We start from the raw sequence: 19,091 nt of genomic DNA on the forward strand, positions 1-19,091 counted from the left end.
TCCATTAAAGGGTAAAAAGTTACTTTTCAATGGAAAGCCGTTTTTATCAAGAATGTCAAAAAATGGCTCATTGATTGCTATTCATCCTCCGTGTGGTTATGACTGTATGAAATATGGTTGATGACAATTACACCTCCAATCAAATTCTGGAAATTGCATGCAGGTAAAGAGTACGTTTTGATGCTTATTCTCTTTATATAAACATTTAAATCGTGATTTAGTGTACTTAATGATGCGTGCTTTTCTTTCGTGGTGATGACCACAAAGCATTTTGACAATATGGGTGGACATTACCTGATTTTGTCACTATCTGAAAGCTGATACACTTTGCATGGGAAATAAATGTATTGCCTTGGTTAGTTTTTTATTATAGCTGGTTGGTATTTGGTGTTTGCCACTTCTGACAATACGAAGCCAATTTCTCGGTTATTTCATCGCGATGGATCAATTTTCTGAGTGTGCCAAATAAAAACAACTATGTCATCTACACAAAAGTGTTAAGATGGATAAATGTCCCATCAGTTACTGGTTTGGGATACCTATGCATACTTTACAGTGCATTTGTTTGAAATGGGCTAAATTGGTTTGAGATTTGAAAACAGGAGAATATTTTTAGTTCTGGTGCAGCTAAGACATTTTGTTAATAAAAAAAGTGAGCGTGTACTTGGTTTACCCTATTCAGACACTGGTTGCTTCACATCTGTCCCCTTTGGTCATTGCTCTGAGACAGCGTCATTCACCTCTCAGATCAGCCCACACGAGTATTTATTCTTCTCATGCTATGAACTTATTATACGTATTACTAGAGTTCAGAGGAGTGCTTCCGTTGTGAAATAAGCGCAGTTGGTACGAAACATACACGAGCAGGGTCGACATTGAAAAGAAGGTTTTCACAGCAAAAACAATGCTCTCTGTACCTTAACTAAATGCTTACTTAAAGTATAATCTTGACAAGAATTTCAATGCATTATAATAATTTTCAAGTTTTTTTCCGTGAGTCCAAAAAACACTACATTAAAAACTTGAAACAGGTGACTTCATTTATAAATAAGACCTGAGAAGTACCATAACACATGTACATAGTTTTATGGAATTTAGGTCAAGTAAACATTAGTTCCTCTTGTTATTGTTGTTGATTTTTTGTTTCTTTCAAGATGGTACCTGGTACCACTCACCCTCATACTCTTTGGTACTGTATTTCCTTTTCTATTTTCAGATTGGGAAGGTCTGACTCAAAGCTGGCCGCCCTTTAGTATTGAGTGATATAGGGTGCCCAAGTGTTTGCTGATGTCATTCTCCTTTGTCTTTCTTTTTTTGGCTCTCCCCCATTCTCTCAGTGTCCTTTAATGGGGCTGGACTAATCATTTCCAATCTGCATAGTTATTCAGAATTGCTTTAAAAAAAAGGAAGGGTGGGGACAGAGTTGTATTAAATTGGCACCATCACCAGATGGTTGTATGTGCTTCCTTTCACACCAATGCAGTGGCATTTCATGGAACCAAAAGATGCACCGGAGCCACCAACACCGGAATGTGTGGTTCCTGGTGACACAGCATGGTAAGTGTTTCCCTCAGTTTAATGGCTCATGCATCTTAGGTTCAGTGCAGCATCTTGGGCTCAGTTACTAGTTAGGGATTTTTGTTCTTTTTTTATGGAGACGTTGAGTGCCGGTCTCCCAAACAATCTATACAACTGCCTTAAAATTACAGGTAGACGTAATTCCCGTAATTTGCTGTAAGATAATTATGCAAAATAATAGCCAAATTACACAAGATTACATGGAATTACGCAAGAAGTGTAACCTTGCCTTTAGCATTATTTTGTTAACCCAAAATGTACCTTTGCATCCACAATTCACCAGGGGATGCAATTTGCCTTAGGAAAATAGTGCTAAATGCAACAGAACATGAGCAGCAGCAGCAAGCAGGCACTAGAGCTCTGTTCCTGTGCGCTTGTAGTAGGCAGGCATTTTCCCCCAAATTACCTTAAATTACGCGAGTAGGCAAACTTGCATGATTTTCAGAGAGTTTGCAACAGAGTAAAAAAATTTACTGAAATTACTCATTTCCGTGGAGTAATTAAAATTTAGCCCAGGTCTACTTAAAATGGCACTGGCGTTCAGCACTCATCTCACTCTCCTGGACCACTGCCTCCAAACGGGAGTGGTAACCAATAACTCTACCATGATCTAGTAAGTTTCTTGATGTTGTAGACTTTGGATTTTACTGGCGTCTGTAAAGTAAGAGGGGGGGTCAGAAGTTTTTCAATTCAAGATGGCTCACAGCTTTCTTAGTAGCCTGGAGTCTCTCAAAGCAATATAGCAATTTCTAACTTTCTTTGACCCCCACTTTTCATTTGACACATATTTATAGATATAGGAGTAGGATACATTGCAGCACATTTGAAATGCATTTTTCATTGCGCTCATTGCCCACTTGTTACTACAGTTTCCCAATATTTTGTCTAGATTGTTTCTTCTTGAATCCTGCTTTTTCCAGAGTCTCCTGTTGAATATTGTACTTCAATTTCGATTGCTATAGCCTTTTTCCTCATCAAGGCTAATTGTAGGAGGCCCTATTTACCTTTCATTGGTCCAATTGGAGATGGTGGCTGTGAGAAATTGGGTTTTCAGTTGAAGGGGGTGAAGTTCAGTACTCAAGCAACAGCCACAATCATTGTCAGAGTGAATCACAAAAACGTCACTAAATTAACCTTTGCTTAACCCTTTGAAAGCTTGGCACAAAAGCACTCATGCTTTCCTTTTTGGCAAAGTGTAAAACATTTATGCAGCACACAAACAGTAGTAAAGTGAAAACCCAACACAAGAAAATTCCCACACCAATTTATAAAAATAGAGCAAAATGTATTAAATTATTTGACACAAACCAACAAAAATCCAATCTGTAGAGCCAGAGATATGCAACTTTAAAGATTTCAGGTAAGTATAGTGCCTAAAAGCACAAAGCACCACTTACAGTTATCTGGTCGTGTGAGAAAGTCACAAGTTCAGGCCAACCGTGATAGAGCATGGGCCAAATACAGAGACCAGGTTTGTTTGGCTGAAAAAGTTACATTCTAAAGTTTAGCACAAAGAGTTCAGTTCACAGTGCGGGGACCTGTGAGGACCAGGGAGAGCTTTGTTGATGGTCAGCACTGTAGCACAAAGAGCAGGCCAGGAGTCTTATATGGTCAGTAATGTGCCATTATGTTGCTGTTGGGCGTTGCAGATGGCCTTTGCTGGAGACTCGCATTGGCAGTCACCATTGGCTGTCAATGCTCCAGCTCGAAGTGAAGATCGCGCATTGCCAGTCGTTGTTGGCAGGCACTGAAGCATTAAGAGATGGATTCAATGGAGCTTCAGATTGGCAGGTGGCTCAGATGGAAAAATCGTGGAATGAGCAGGCCAGTTTGCGATCACAAAGAGTCCAAACCTTCAGGATTTCTCTTTTTCTTCAAGGAGGAGTTACCTGATACCACACCAAGGCTCCAAGACTTGGGAAACACCTATTAGGGTTCCGGAACTCACCCCAGCAGAGGCCAGCAGGGCTCAGACAGGTCCAATGGCAGGTCCAGGCAGGTCCAATTGCAGCAGATCAGCCGGGCAGTTGCAGATAGACCTCTGGAGCTCGTTGTGTCACTGTTGCTTAGAATAGAATGTCAGTCAGCTGACCCTTGGTTTCACTTCAGCCTGGGATGAAGGGTGTACACCAGTCTTCCTTCTCAGACAGCAGGACATGCCTCAAGCAGCAGGTTAGTCCTCTGACAGCAGTGCAGTCTTTCTTTTGTAGCATCCACAGGTCCTGGAGTATACTGAAGAGTGGGTCTGAAGGACCCATTTGTATACATGGTGCTCCCTTTGGAGTGGGATAACCTTCTGGAGTTTCCCACTAAAGAAGAGTCTGGAATTTCATGTCTCCCTGCCCTGGCCCTAGTCTTTCTGGGGGTGCAATAGGATGATGTGAAGTCCTTTGTGTATGAGCTGAGCAAGGGTCAAAGGTGACATCTCCACCCCCTCTCAATCAAGTCAGGATGACCCATCCTGCCAACACTCAACCCCTCTACTGTGATACTGTCCAAGACAAATACACAAAGGCTGTTAGACTTTTCATCCTTGGCGTGGTCCCCCCTAACTTCTTGCCTTTGTTTCCCACGTTGTTGATGTGTGCTGGCCTATGTTATTGCTGTTTTTGATACTGTGGGCACTTTACCACTGGTATCCAGTGCTAAAGGGCAAGTGCTCCTGTATAAAAATGTGTATGTAATTGGCTTTCCATGATTGGCATATTTGATTTACTGGTAAGTCCCTAGTACAGTGCACTAGAGGTGCCCAGGGCCTGTAAATCAAATGCTACTAGTGGGCCTGCACCATTGGTTGTGCCACCGCCATTAGTAGCCCTGTAAACATGGCTCAGACCTGCCACTGCAGTGTCTCTGTGTGCTGTTTTTAACTGCCAATTCGACTTGGCAAGTGTACCCACATGCCAGGCCTAAACCTTCCCTTTTCTTACATGTAAGACACCCCTAAGGTAGGCCATAGGTAGCCCCATGGGCAGGGTGCAGTGTATGGTTAAGGTAGGACATATACTAATGTTTTATCTGTCCTGACAGTGAATTACTGCCAAATTCGTTTTTCATAGTTGCAAGGCCTATCTCTCTCATAGGTTAATATGGGAGCTACCTTTAAATATGATTAAAGTGTAGATTCCCTTTGGGAGCAGATAGACATGTGGAGTTTGGGGTCTCTGAGCTCACAATTTAAAAATACATCTTTGAGCAAAGTTGATTTTAAGATTGGGTGTTTGAAAATGACACTTTTAGAAAGTGGGCATTTTATTGCTTAAACCATTCTGTGACTCTGCCTGTTTGTAGATTCCCTGTCTGGGTCAGTATGACAGTTGAGCTGTTTGCACCTCTCTCTAGACAGTGACACAAAGGGAGCTGGGGTGTAGCCTGCATATCCTGATGAGCCATCTGTGCTAGGAGGAAGGGGAGGAGTGGTCACTTACACCTGAAAGGGCTGTGCCTGCCCTCACACAATGCAGTCTCCAACCCCCTGGTGTGTTTCTGGGGCCAGGCCTGGGCAAGGCAGGATTTCACAAACAAGAGAGACTTTCCTTTGAAGTAGGCCTACTTCAAAGGGCAAAATGGGTATAAGAAGGGCACTTAAAACCACAGACTCTAGAACACTTCTGGAAATCAAGAGGAACCTCTGTCTGGAGAAGAGCTGAAGAGCTGAGGAGAAGTGCTGCCCTGCCTGTGACTGTGATTGTGGTTCAAAAATCGACGCACGGAGCTGGAAGAACGATGCGCAACACCCGCTGACGGAGGCTGATAACGTCACAACCCACATTGCGCGGTTTTGCTGATACCGTACGGCAGCTTTTTCGATGCAAACCTTGCTGGGCGCAGAAGAACAACGCCTGCCTGGACCCAGACCGCCGCATCGCTCTCCTGCGGAGAGGAAAAACGACATACGCCGACCAGACCGAAGAAAGAGAAACAACGCACGTGTGAGAAATCGACGCACTTACACTCGCCCGTGCATGTTATTTTGATGCTACCCAGGTACTTTTCAACGCTAACAGTGTTTTTACTGTTTACTAAAGGATTCAAGACTCTTTTGCTTTTAAAATTAATAACTTGACTTGTGTATGTTGGATTTTTGTCGTTTTGGTCTTGTTTTGTTTAGATAAATATTTCCTATTTTTCTAAACCTGTGTTGTGTCATTTTGTAGTGTTTTCATTAAGTTACTGTGTGTGTTGGTACAAATAATTTACACCTAGCACTCTGAAGTTAAGCTGCCTGCTCGTGCCAAGCTACAAAGAGGGTGAGCGGGGGTAAGCTGAGGGTGATTTTCCTTTCTGGAAGTGGCATTTTCAAAATTGTAATTTGAAATCCGACTTTACCATAAGAGAGTATTTTTATTACAATTTCTTAGACATCAAATGTGACCTGCTCCCAAACAAAAGTGATCAATTATTAAATGTAGTAGGATAAACCAATGTTATACTATGACAGAGGTAGGACTTGCAATAGAAAACAAACTAATGTGAGAGTTTTTTACTATGAGGACACATAAAACTTAAAAGCACATGTCCAACTTTTTAAATGCAGCGTAATGTGCCCTATGGGATATTTAGGACCTACACCAAGGGGTGAGTTGTATGTATTAAAAAGGAAGGTTTAGGCCTTGGCAAAAGGTTTATTTTGAGAGGTCAAAATGTCAGTTTAAAACTGAACACAGCAATGCAGGTCTGAGATGTGTTTTAAAAGGCCACTAAAGTGGGGGGCATAACAAGTGCTGAGGGCCCACTATTAACATTTAATTTACAGGTCCTGAGTATCTGTAGCACTACTTTACTAGAGACTTACAAGAAAATTAAATAGGGCAATAGTGTGTAAGCCAATTCTACGATGCTTAGGGGGGAGAGCACAAGTGCTGTAGCACTGTTTGCAGTGGTAAAGTGTGCAGAGTTCTAAAGCCAACAAAATCAGGTACATAAAACCGGAGGGTGGAGGCAGAAAGACCCAAGTTCAAAAGGTAACAATTATTAAACTCTTCTTACCTAGACGTCACTTCAATACTGTGTGATGGACTCTGAGTGACATGAAGTAGGAGCAGTAAAGGAAGTAGCTATTGAAAATGTGTAAAGCTAATGAACTTCCATGACCATGTAGAATCATGTATTGCACACCTCATGTACTTCAGTAGTGCTATACGAAACCGTAAAATACACAGTAAATAAATAAATGCATGGAATCTCGGTAAAAACTTCTTGAAAGAATAACTAGATAAGTGAAAGTAAGAATAGATGTGGTTTCCTATTGTTAAGGTGTGTAATGCCACTAGGCATCACCGTTAGTCAAATGTGTATTGAAAGGTTAGTTAAAGCACAGAGATGCATGAGAATAGGTATGTAAATGTTTAGGCAACCCCAGTTCCACTGATGTCACATGTACAACATACAAGATATAAATTCAAGTTAGATTCCAAAGCAGCTAATGTTGATGGTACTCTGTGCAAAGTGGGATTTAGGATACAGTATGCATGAGATGGACTGAGATCATACTAGCTTCAAACGTCAAAGATATCCCTTTAAGAGTATTGGTTCACCCATAACCAACTGTGGTGTTAGAAGTTACATCAAAAGCGTTGCTTGATGAGTATTCAAATCATTTAAACAGAAATCTACACAGGAAGGTTTACTTCCAGATCTATCACTAATAAAAGGAAACAGAGCAGTCAATTTTCAGAATATTTGGAAAGTTGTAAAATAAGAATATATGTTCAAAGGCATTTCAAACAGCAGAAAATCACAAGCCATTTGAAAGAAGGTTCTCAAGAGCTTCTTTGACCATCTCCTTCCATCTCAGATCATCTTTCACACTTCTCCACCTCTACTGCTAGCTCTGCACTCTGTCACCTTGTAATCATCAGTGAGATCATTCCATTTCTCATCATCCACTCAGTCAAGTCAATATTATAGTACTTTAGGCTCATAGTTCTTCTTCAAGGGTCTTGCAAACGACGTCTTCCTACCCATTAACTATGTCCCATCCCTGTTTATTCTTTTTACTCCTACCCACACTCTCCTTCAGAAATCAGAAAAGTTCACACAGAGAGTAAAACAATGGCCTACAATTTAGCCTCACCATGATATATAGCTAAGCAAAGCATCTCCTTCTTTGCTCAAGCCATCTTGTCCGAGTGCCCTGTGCTCACAAATCCAACATCATCTTACTCCCCATTAACCTGGGAATGACATATCTAGATTCGCCTCTTTGCCTTCCCGGCCAGTCAGGCTGATTAACATGTTTGTTTGCACAAACAGTAAGACCTTATTACATGTGAATGTGATATATAATACATTAAACACGATAACTTTGAGATGAACCTGGAGAAATCGTGCATTTTAATAGCAAAGTGCTTTTGCAAGTTTAGCTGATGTGTAACTGAAATATTCTAAAAAGAAAACTCTTTGCAAAAAGCTGCCACATTGCAGAGGGTGATATTTAATCAAAATCACGCATCAGACTGGTTTCATATTTCCATCGAATTAGAAGACACACTGAATCATATTAGGGTTTTATTGAATGGATGGACCGAATAAGAGACTGCCAAGGAGGGATTTTCTCCTCATTGAATTAATGCCTGGAAGGAACAGCCTCTTTGTCACTTGCTTGTGTGTTCGGTGGTCACTAGACAAACCTCTGACTCCTAATATTTTGAGAGCGCTGCTTTGCTGATTGACAGGAAACATACTGCTCGAACTACTCAAAACATGATGCTGTTTAGACACCATCTAACAAAAATCTTACAACTTTCTACAACTTGCATTGGTGCAAATTTAAAACTTCAAGCAGTCACAAAAAATTCCAGAAGTAAACTCAGAAAACTGCAACAGATATCAGTTTCCAACCGTATTCCTCGAAAGAGACTGTGATTTCACTTTCACATGAGCAGATATCCACATATTTGTTTCAGTGAAAATCTGTCCAGCATCTGCAAGTACGTTTGTTAATGTGTTTTTTCTTTTATACCCAAGAAAATTATTTTACCAATTGGGGAATCATTTTCCCTTCACCCTCAATAACTTGGCTATTATTGTTTTCCCATTCTCACACTGGAAAAGGATTTACTCAAACCCTTTTCATGAATACATCTCTGGCTATTTCCAGGGTAGGAATGGTTCCGTAAAAAGTTTGTGAATAGTCACAAAAAGTGTGGGCCTGATTCACAAAGATTGCTATGTGAGTAGGCCTGAAATACTCTTCTAATATCCCTGTCTAACTCCTGAATGTCAGGAATTATCCTTGCTTTCTCCTGGAATTCAGGAGAATTACAATAATAAGTCCTAGCAAACTCTTTGTGAATTCGGCACCTGGTTTATAGATGTAGACAAACATCTAGAGTATTCCAGTCCTGGAGTCGTTACTCCTTTTCCACAGGAGTAGATTTACTCACACGAACATTTTCAAGTGAAGAAATCTTGTGAACTGTAAAAGTGGGTTTACACTCGGAAAGATGGCTATTTTTACATGTGAGAGCACAGGCCCAACAGGGAGTGCTGTGCCTATTTTGATCAAAATCAGGCAATCTTTATGTGGATGTACGACTCCAGCAACTATACTAGTTAGCTCCTGAGCTCTAGACATCTCAGAAACATGAACCTCTGGTTGTTGCTCTCTCTTTCCGACAGTGGTGCTGGAACAATTTTCAGAGAGGGGATACTGCCCCCCTGCCACTGAAGTCACAATTCAAGAGTCACACGAAGAATAAATATAGCAAATGAGCCATACACATTCAGCAGAAGAGTGGTAAGGGTGTGCTATGCAGCTGGTGGTGCATTTTGGAGCATACTGTTGCAAATCCATTACTTTTATAAACAGATTTTCTATTACAATGATGACAAAATCCACACTGGCATACAATTTTACTGTTAGCACACAAACAATAATGTGTGATATCATTTTTCAGCAAATATTTATCATTTGCACATCACGAAGTGCCTTGACTTGTGATGATCCTTTATGTAAATATCTGTTTTCATCACACTTCAGAATTACAAACACATTCTCCATTTGTGCTCTCCCAACTCCTGATCTATTTAGAAATATGTGTATCGTTTATTAACGGATATCTAAATGTTGGTGTGTGTTAGATAGAAACTGACATCCTACAGCTTTGCCTTCCACACTCCATGTACTCCAGAATTACTGTCGAATAGCTCACCTTGCAAAGAACTTTCCATTTAAAGAAAAGTTAACACCAAACTTAATGTTACAAGAAAAGGCAACAACTTGTAAGACATAGCCTGACATTTGACCTTTCAACACATCATGAGTGGGTCAAGGTAAAAAAGCCATCTTTATTGGTCATTCACCTTCTGAGCTCCACTATGGTTATTTTGGGATTCTGCAGCAACCCTCCTTCACCCTTACTTCTTGTGCCTATGCTTTCTGCGTTGTGCTGTTTGAAATTCATGCTCTAACTAGAAGGGTTTCAGAAAGTTTCCTAGTTAAGTATGCACAGTAGTCAGCGTAATTTCATTTAGAAATTGAGGCACTGCTCACTGCTGCTCTTGCGCACTTGTTCATGATACATCTCGCAGATGAGAAAAGTTCAGTATGAGACATATCACAATGGGCAGCAGATAGAAATGCAACTGGGAATATTTCAACTAAAAATATACCCAAAACAGCAATGAGTGCAGGAAGCGTCTAGCGACATGACTCCAATTAAAAAAAGAAGCCAGCAGCCCATCATTAAGCGGGAAAGAGTCACATAGGGAAAATCACACTTGTGACAATGGCCCGAACATTTCATTTGGCTCTCATTACAAAACCATACTCGCTGAAATAAGAGGTCTGGCTAATCAAAAACGCAGCGATTCAGAAAACCGGGGTGCATCATTTGAATAACATGGAAACCCAAATTATTTCAAGCACGGGTAAAAAGAGATAAGAAGAAGATTGCAAATAAATAAATAAAAACAACTGCTAGACGATTGAAGACACTTGCTTATCTAAGAGAAGAAATTCTTAAACGAGGTCGCATGCAAATGATGAGGGAATTAGTTAGGCATCTCTGTTGGGAACATGGGCAAATAAGATTTGGGACCCCCCCAAAAGTGTAAATCCTGCGTTTAGAAACTGGAACCAAAGATTCCAGGAAATTCTTGAGAGGCCATTGAGAATAAAAGTGACAGCAGGGGCGACTCCTCCATTAGGGTGGAGGAGCGTCCCACCCGCCCCCCAACAGTGGCAGCTGCAAAACCGTTAACAGAAAATTATAATAAACTATGTTTATTATCGTTTTCTTTGAAAGGGGCAGGGCGACAGGGGTGATGTGCACTGAGGGTGAGTGCAGAGAGCTCCCCCTCACTGCGCATGTATTTTTGGCCAAACACACATGCATGCAGGGCTCTATCCATCCCAGCAACACAGTTACTGGGCTGGAGAGAGCCTGCACAGGCTCCGAGTCTGCCTGGGAGCGGCCTGGCAGGGCGCTCCCAGCCAACCATGACACTGCTCTGAGCAGCATCAGGACGTTTGGGAAGCACTGTACTAGACATATCCTAATATTCCTCCAAAGATGTATACAACTGTTCTCAATGTGAAATTCCAAAACAAAATATCTCGAAGCAATTTCAGGCTTAAGCTGTGCAGATCCATTGTGCCTCCTTGTTTTACCACACAGCAAAATGTTGAAGTAATCAAGCAAATAGCCATGCTGTGTGTTTTATTCAAGCCATCTTTATGACGCTTCCCTGTCCCTGACTTTGCTCACTATCATTATGCAGTCTCTCCTCAAAGTTGGTTCATTGAAAGATCATACAGCTTTTGTTGGCTCAGAGTAATGTTGGAAAAATCTGCATTGGTGATCACTAAATAGAAACAAGCTTCTGCAAAGTCAGTTGGTCTCTAATTTAAAAGATTGTGATACTGACTTTGATAATACTTTTTGACATTTGCATTTGAACTCATGCATTTCACTGAATGCCACATCACTGGGATTCACCTGGTACACCAACCTCAAGCTCAAGGAACACTTTATAAAAACCAGCTTGTCACCAGCTCTGTCTTCCAGGGAAAGGGAGAAAGGGAAAAGTTTTTTCCTGAAAGTGACTTCAGAACTGCTGTACAAGCCCTTATATTCTTACATCCGGATGGCAGTAACTCACTGCTTCTTGGCCTCCCACATTCAACACTGACATCCCACATGCCCCAGCACGCCTCACCCAGGGCTTGAAGAAATATGATCACATCACCCCCATTCTAATGGAACCTGATTAGCCATTGTCTTTGTCAAAGTGTAGCACTCCTAACATCCTGGGAAACTTAGGGCTTAGAAACTTTTAGGCTTCAAGGACCTCAGGAGGACTGGGTTAAACCTGCTAAGTTAATCTGCGAAAGTTGTGTTGCCACTGTGCCAAAGATTCAGGTTGCTCCCACTTGTAGATTTTTCACAACAGCAGGACATTGCAGACAAGCCTTCTGGCACTGTAGTGCCCAGTTCAGCTACAGCTTTCAGCCTTGCCTCACTGGAGGAATATGAGCCCCAAAAAAAGTCAATAATGCCTGATTTAGATTTTGGAGAAGGGAATACTTTGTCACAAACATGCCGGCTATCCCGTTCGTCGTATTACAATCTCCACAGGATATAATGGGATCGTAAGATGGATATCCGTCATGCTTGTGATGGAGTATTCCCCTTCACCAAGATCTAAATCAGGCCCAAAGTCCAAAGGTAAATATTGTCGCCTTCCTGGGTTGCAAATTTTTAATTTCTCCTGCTCTCAGCTTTCCTGCCAAAGTCAATGGATTCACCAATACCTTGTCCATTGGCTATTCAGCCTTGAGGAGCCTTGAGGAGCCTTTCTCAGCCTCAGTCTGCTGCCTTGCACACTGATGATTTTGGACTTCTATTTCAGAGACTATGGGCCTAATTTAGAACTCAGTGGATAGGTTATTCCATCACAATGGTGACAGACATCCTATCCGCCGAAATCTAAACCTCATATGGGATTTAGATTTCGGTGGATGGGATATCCGTCACCTTTGTGACGGAGTAACCTGTCTGCACAAATCAAAATCAGGCCCTAAGTCAGAAAGTAAAACATGAATAGGGCGATCCTGGTTTCTGTATCCAACCACCATGATTTGCCATAAATCATACCTTGATCCCGGTCAAGTGCAACCAGATGTCTGTGGTTGCCAGTTACTGGTTTTTTATGCTATTTTCATTTAAAACTTTAAAAATTATTATCTCCATTTCCCCTTATTAATGTTTTGTAATTTTGTTCATTACATTATTATCTAGTTTCATAACCTGGAGTAGGGCTTTTCTTGCTTTGTGTTTTCAACTGTTTATTTGTTTTAGTTCTTCTAAACGCTTTACAGTTTTTTAAAGTAAAGTCTTTCTGCTCTGTGCTGTAGCTACCTGGGGTTTGAGCTCAGGTTTACATTACTGAAACCTTTACTGGGCCTAACAAGGACAGTCATATTATTAATTGTGGTGGACTGTCATCCATCCCAGGTGATAATTGACTTTCTCACACATACCCATTGCTGTCAATCTTGCAATGTCTTTTCCTGTCAAGGAAAAACAATTCCAAGATGCTGCTTGATGCACACATTCTCCATGACTTATGTATATGTGGTGCTCATGATGCATGCACATTTGTACGTCATAGAACGTGTGCATGTGTGGACTGTAATGCATGCATGTGCATGTGTTGTGATGGATGACGAACATTTTTTGTTTATCATTCAGAAACCCATATGAGAATGATATATTTTTTTTAAAGTGTAAAACAACTGTTAACTAATGCCAAAAAAAGGAAGGAGCAACTCAGCATTTTGCAGTTGTTTGATCTTTGTAAATAAAATGGTTACAATGGTGAGAAAGGTGGGGAGCAACATGGGGAAGAAGGAGAAATGATGGAAAAGAGAGTAAAAAAGAGAATTCATCAGTAGCTTTATTTCAATATAGCTTTGTACACCTGTGCCTAGGATTATACTAATTGTTAAAGGCCCTGAACCTGAGTTGTAGGGCTGAGCTGCAGGCGAGGGTTTGTAACAAAGCAGAATGCCTTTACTAACCAGTATAGCCTGGAGCAGCAGGGCTATAAGACCATTAGAACATTCTACCCACAGAGCGTAAAATTTTCTAAACTAAAAAGAGGAAAACAGAAAGACAAACATTTTAAGGATGGAGCAGTAGGGTTACATCAGCCATTATTTGCTCTGGCCCATTTCTTTGTATTCAAAGGAGCTCCCAACATTCCAGTGTTCAAATGCATTTTGGTTTATTTTAATAAATCCTCTTTTAAGGTGGCTACCACAGATGCACGTGCATTCAAAGCAGCTATCAAAGCAAACAAAAAGCATGGGCAAAGCCGATATGTTTTACTCTCAAGACCTTTACCAATGCTAAACAGTTCTTACAAATCAAGTAGGACTGTCTATCTGGTCAACCTGAAAGTCTGCCTATAGGGACTCAGTCCACACACATCATCAGTAAATGTTGACACGGTTCCAAGCTAGCTCACAGTGCTGCATCTGAACCCCCAAACACACCAGGGTGACAGATGGTTTTTGAAACCTGAAACATGACTACACAGATTCCCAAGAAGATTGTGGAATCTCAGCCTACCCATGATGAGGTACAAGAAAGTTGTGAAAATGTCTTTAAGATCATTTATTGCAACTATCTCATTCATGCATAAAAAACATGATATGTGATAGTTAGGCAAACGAAACAAAGCATGGTAACCAGCATTACAAAAATGGTGAAAAAGGTAAACAGTTCAACCATGGTAATGTTCAAGCAATCATATGTTTTAACGCGCACTACTCACCCATAGGGTCTCAAGGCGCTGAGTTGGTACACTCCTGTTACTACGTACACTATCAACAGCATAGTGGGAGTATCCTCTGCCAGATGAACTGGTACAGCTCAAATGCCCCTACCTCTGTAATTTGTACTGGGAAGCCAGTCTGCTGTAGTGCAGAATATTGTCCTGTGCAAATTAGAGGTCAGGATCAACATCAGAGTCAGCTAAGCTCCATCTTAAGCACTGTGTGCCAAATTTCAGGATAACCCTGGTGGAAGTGCTCCTCTGCAGAATGTGGCGCAGAGGCAGTTTTTATAATATAACAACCGTTCATGTTACACTATGCCAGAGGTGCAGGTTCAATGCTAAGATATGTCTGCAAGTGCAGAGCTTTCTCCATGGTCAATCAGAATACTTAGAGCATTGGATTTTGTGTAATTAGCCTTGGAAGGAGTTTACTATAATTATCAAGCTGCATTTACAGTGATTTTTCAGTACAATGTCACATGAGTGAAAAGCCATGTAAAAGGTCGCCATCAGAAAAGAAATGTTAAGTTTAAAATGTGCATTTTAAAATGGAGACAGCAAGGGGCATATTTAAGAAAAGTGGAGCTGGGCCATATTAGCGTAAAAAACAAATGGCGTCAATGTGGTGCAAGGGTGCGTTATGGGCTCTTAAATATGCCCCTTAGTGGGCCCTAGCGTACTTTACCACACCAGTGCTTGTTTTCTATAGTATTATAGATAATGATTATTTCAAATGATGTGGAACAGGGTGATATTGAGTTAAAATAACTACATCAAGAATGTAGTAAGTTAGCATTGGGTGTGCTAATTGATTGAAAATGTAGCAATGTACATTCATGGGCGAGGAACGTTTTGACAATACAGGCATGGATGTGGAACCGCTCAATGGACAGTGAAATAGCAGAAGATGAAAGCAGCACGACAGGGCTAGCCCTGGAACATAAGTGGACAAGGTGTGTGGTTATGTTGGACTAATCTGATCTCAGGGTTTGTAAAGACCACTTTTTGTTTCACCGCAACACCAGAGGGGCTGGTGTGAATCTCTTGGCACTTCGAATGTGATCTTTTATTATTTCCATTAAAAATAGGTATAAATGTGTACTTTCCAGTAAAGACGATAATGAGGTTACTCTTTGGCGAAGTAAAGCAATGACCTCATGTATCTTCAATTTGAAAATAATATAATGTTCAAATGTGATAATTTGTATCGTCCAGGTTTATCATAGTTGTTAGAAGTGCTGTAAGTGAAGGTTTTGCATGCATGACCAAGCAAGGGGTGATTCCTGTGAGTTTTATTTGTGGCTATAGCACCGTAATAAATAGAGCTTCAATACAAAATGTAAGAAAAAGAAGTTAGGAAAGCACTTGAAAATAACTCCTCATTTAAACAATGGGGCAGTGTGCCTTCATGTCTCATCATTTTTTTCATCTATCAGATATAGCTTGCATTCCATAAGGAGTTTCTGAGCTAACCACAGATTTCACAAAGACAGTTGCACCCTCTGGCGCCCCGCTCACAAGAGTATTGCTTTCAAGAAATGACCTCTCCCTCACACAACTGACCTGCTAAGGGAAGAAACCAAAGTGGTTACAGGGTTATAGGGACATTCTTCATCCTACCTCCTATTTGTGGATTAAACAAAACAGCAGTAAAGCTGTGCTCACCAGAACAACAACTGTAGGATAATTCTGCCTACACCAAATTCCATGGTGTGACCCATTGCCATCAACCCTATGCAGCCGCAACACCAGGTGTACTTTCTTTCAGGAAGAACATCATGTAACATACAAGCTCATGGAAAGAAATAAAGGTAGCTTTACTAAGATGGCTGCCAAATCCATGAAGCGTATGCGCAGATAAGTCAAATGACAGCCTCCTGCTTGTCCCATAACCCAGGATACATAACACTGTAATTTAGGTGTACCCCGAGGAACCCATGCTGCTGGTGCACTGAAAGAGTCCTGCCCACATGGACCTTGCCAGAGCATTTAGGATTCCCATTTCTGACAACAGCACGCTCTAGTTGAACTCTGCTGTTCAACTTGTATCTTTATTTGCCTATATCCAATGTTTATTTGCTCATCTTATTTATTTCATGTAGCAGCAAACCTAAGTGTGTTTCAAGAACAAGACCTGGGTGCCGATAATGCAAGGGAATACATGGCTTATTGTGCTATTTTCCTGTCAGTGGACTATTTGCGTCAATGTTAGAGTTCCACTTCAACATGTATATTAAGGGGATCAATGAACCGGCCTTATTTAGAGTTTGGAAGACGGAATACTCTGTCACAAAAGTGCTGGAAGTGCCATTTGCTATATATTACAACAGCATTATATCCTATGGCTCTAGTAATATGTCAGACTTGATATCTGTCATGTTTAAAAGGGCCAGTGACGAACAAACACGGTGAGTGACTTCTGGTGTGGCTGCAATCCCAGTTCCTGATATTTTAAAAGTGGAAGCTGTCCCACTTTTTATCTTTTTTCCATAAACTCCTTAGAGGTCTGAAATACCCAGTACAGGTAGACTACATGTCCAGATTCCTCCTTGGTTTGTAATTACCGATCCTGTGGAGCCTAACCTAACCACCACATTGCCAAAGCCCAGCATGCCAAGTGACTAGCGTTTCGGCATTGCTCAGCACATGGTTTAGAACAGGAAAGCTTTTAGCATCATGGGGAATTGTTTTCAGAGCTTGATTTTCTTTTCAATCATGGATTCCACAGTTACAAGAGCATCAGCTTTTTGTGCTTGTAATTCCAATATTAGGCAGGCAGGGAATAGGAAATAGGCAGAGTGCCCCACTATCCCTGGATATAGACCAGGACAGTGGCTTCCTGTCCTGGTCTACCTCCTTTTGGAAAGAACAGTGGTGAACTGTCGAACATGTCTTCTGTGCTTCTTGGTTCAAGACTCTGAGAATGCCTCCTTAGCACAAAATACCATAAGATGGGTTGAAACTGGAATATTATGGAGCGCCCAAGTCCAGCTGATGCAACTTTAAGCTATCAAAACAACAACTCAGCATAGCCCTAATTTTGTACATAGATCCTTATGCAAGAGTGTGACATGATCCAGGTCCAGAGAGATTTGGAATGGAGATGTCAAGTTCCCTCATCATAATCGCCCCCAATTCCGAAGCAGCACATGCATTCACTCCCTGTCAGGATCACTGCCTCTCGACTGTGTTTCCTTTACCTTCCTCATCAAAGACCACATGTTAGTGAAAACAACGATAGACAACCAAACAAGGGACTTGGAGCTAGTGTTCTGACCTGGCCCCCCTCAGAACAATAGCTCTATTACCTTTTCTCAGAATGCTGTCTACCTTGATGTAACTCCTTTACCGGAAAGCTTCCTGTTGAAGCCATTATATTTCAGAGGTCATTAGTTAGTGCTGCTTCCAGCCAAAGGGGTGTTTATTGTCCTAGTATGCTAGTTCAATTAGTAATATTGCAGCCAAAGTACATAGACTTTCTCTTTAATTTTGCGATCTAACTAAGCTTTCCATGAAATTGACCCAACCTGGAACCATTAGTAGGAATATCAGATGTTCTTCTGGAGTCGAAGGCAAAAATATTTACAAGCCCTGCTGTAGTTTGTAATCCATGGGGCACCTTATAATTAGGATACTTTGTTTACTGGAGAAAGAGAAAACACAGAGGGTTTCATTTATAAGAACTGATGCATCATTGTGTTGTGGCAGTGAAGCATCCAAAAAACGTAAGCTGCATCAAAAAAGTTTGAGACACCATGGATGCGTTCTATTTACAAACACAGCATCCATGGAGTAGGGTCCCACGATGCATCAGAAATACAGACGCATCCAAGGGAAGGATGCCACAAGGCATCCACCCAAAATCTGAAGCATTGCTGAAGCTGGCATCAGAACTGTCGCAACTTCAGCAATGCGTCAAAAATCTGAGGCGATGCATTCAGATTGATGAAAGGAGCCTAATGTGTGAGGATCAATGTAAAATACTGTAGAATGGTAGAATATCACCTTTTACACTTTTTCATTGGTCCTGGATGTAGGAGGTATTGTATGAAGTATGGCCATGTGTCTCATTACAGTGGACATAGTGTACTTGTGTGTATGCAGAGACATCAGTATGTGTGTCACAGTGAGTGACAGTTTAATGTAAGTGAATATAAGTATATATTGGAATGTGAAGTGGAAATACATGTGTTACCTACCTTATGTGTTTACTTACCTGTTGTCCTTTGGAGTACACAGACCTGGACTTGGGGATCCATTCCTCCTTGGAGAAATTAAAATCTTGGCCTGTCCCTTGCTAAAAGTACACAATGTTACATTGACTTGCTGCACTGGATGATGGGAATCATAGGTGCCATGGTCTCAGGTTGGTCAAGGGGTCTTACAACATGATTGGGACATATGTAGACCTACTACAAACAGTGGGGAGGTGCAAAACAGACATCCTCCAGGGTGTGAAGTGACTTCAAATAGCCAGGTTCCTGGTTTAAAGCCATTGAATCAGTCCCTAAGCCAGGGTTCTGGTGGCGCAGGAATTCTGACGTATTGCATGCCATGTGTGATGCACTTGGAAAAAAATGTCAAAAGAGGAAAATCTTTAAAATACCATTACGTCCGTTGTAAGTGTCTTTTTCCAACGGAACGCGTACGCTGCATAAATTAAAATGTAGATGACGCAGCCAGATCCCACACAGGTTTTTTAAATGCAGGGCCAGGAAAAGTGA

Source organism: Pleurodeles waltl, chromosome 1_1 (assembly GCF_031143425.1).
Source record: "Pleurodeles waltl isolate 20211129_DDA chromosome 1_1, aPleWal1.hap1.20221129, whole genome shotgun sequence".
Classification (NCBI taxonomy): domain Eukaryota; kingdom Metazoa; phylum Chordata; class Amphibia; order Caudata; family Salamandridae; genus Pleurodeles; species Pleurodeles waltl.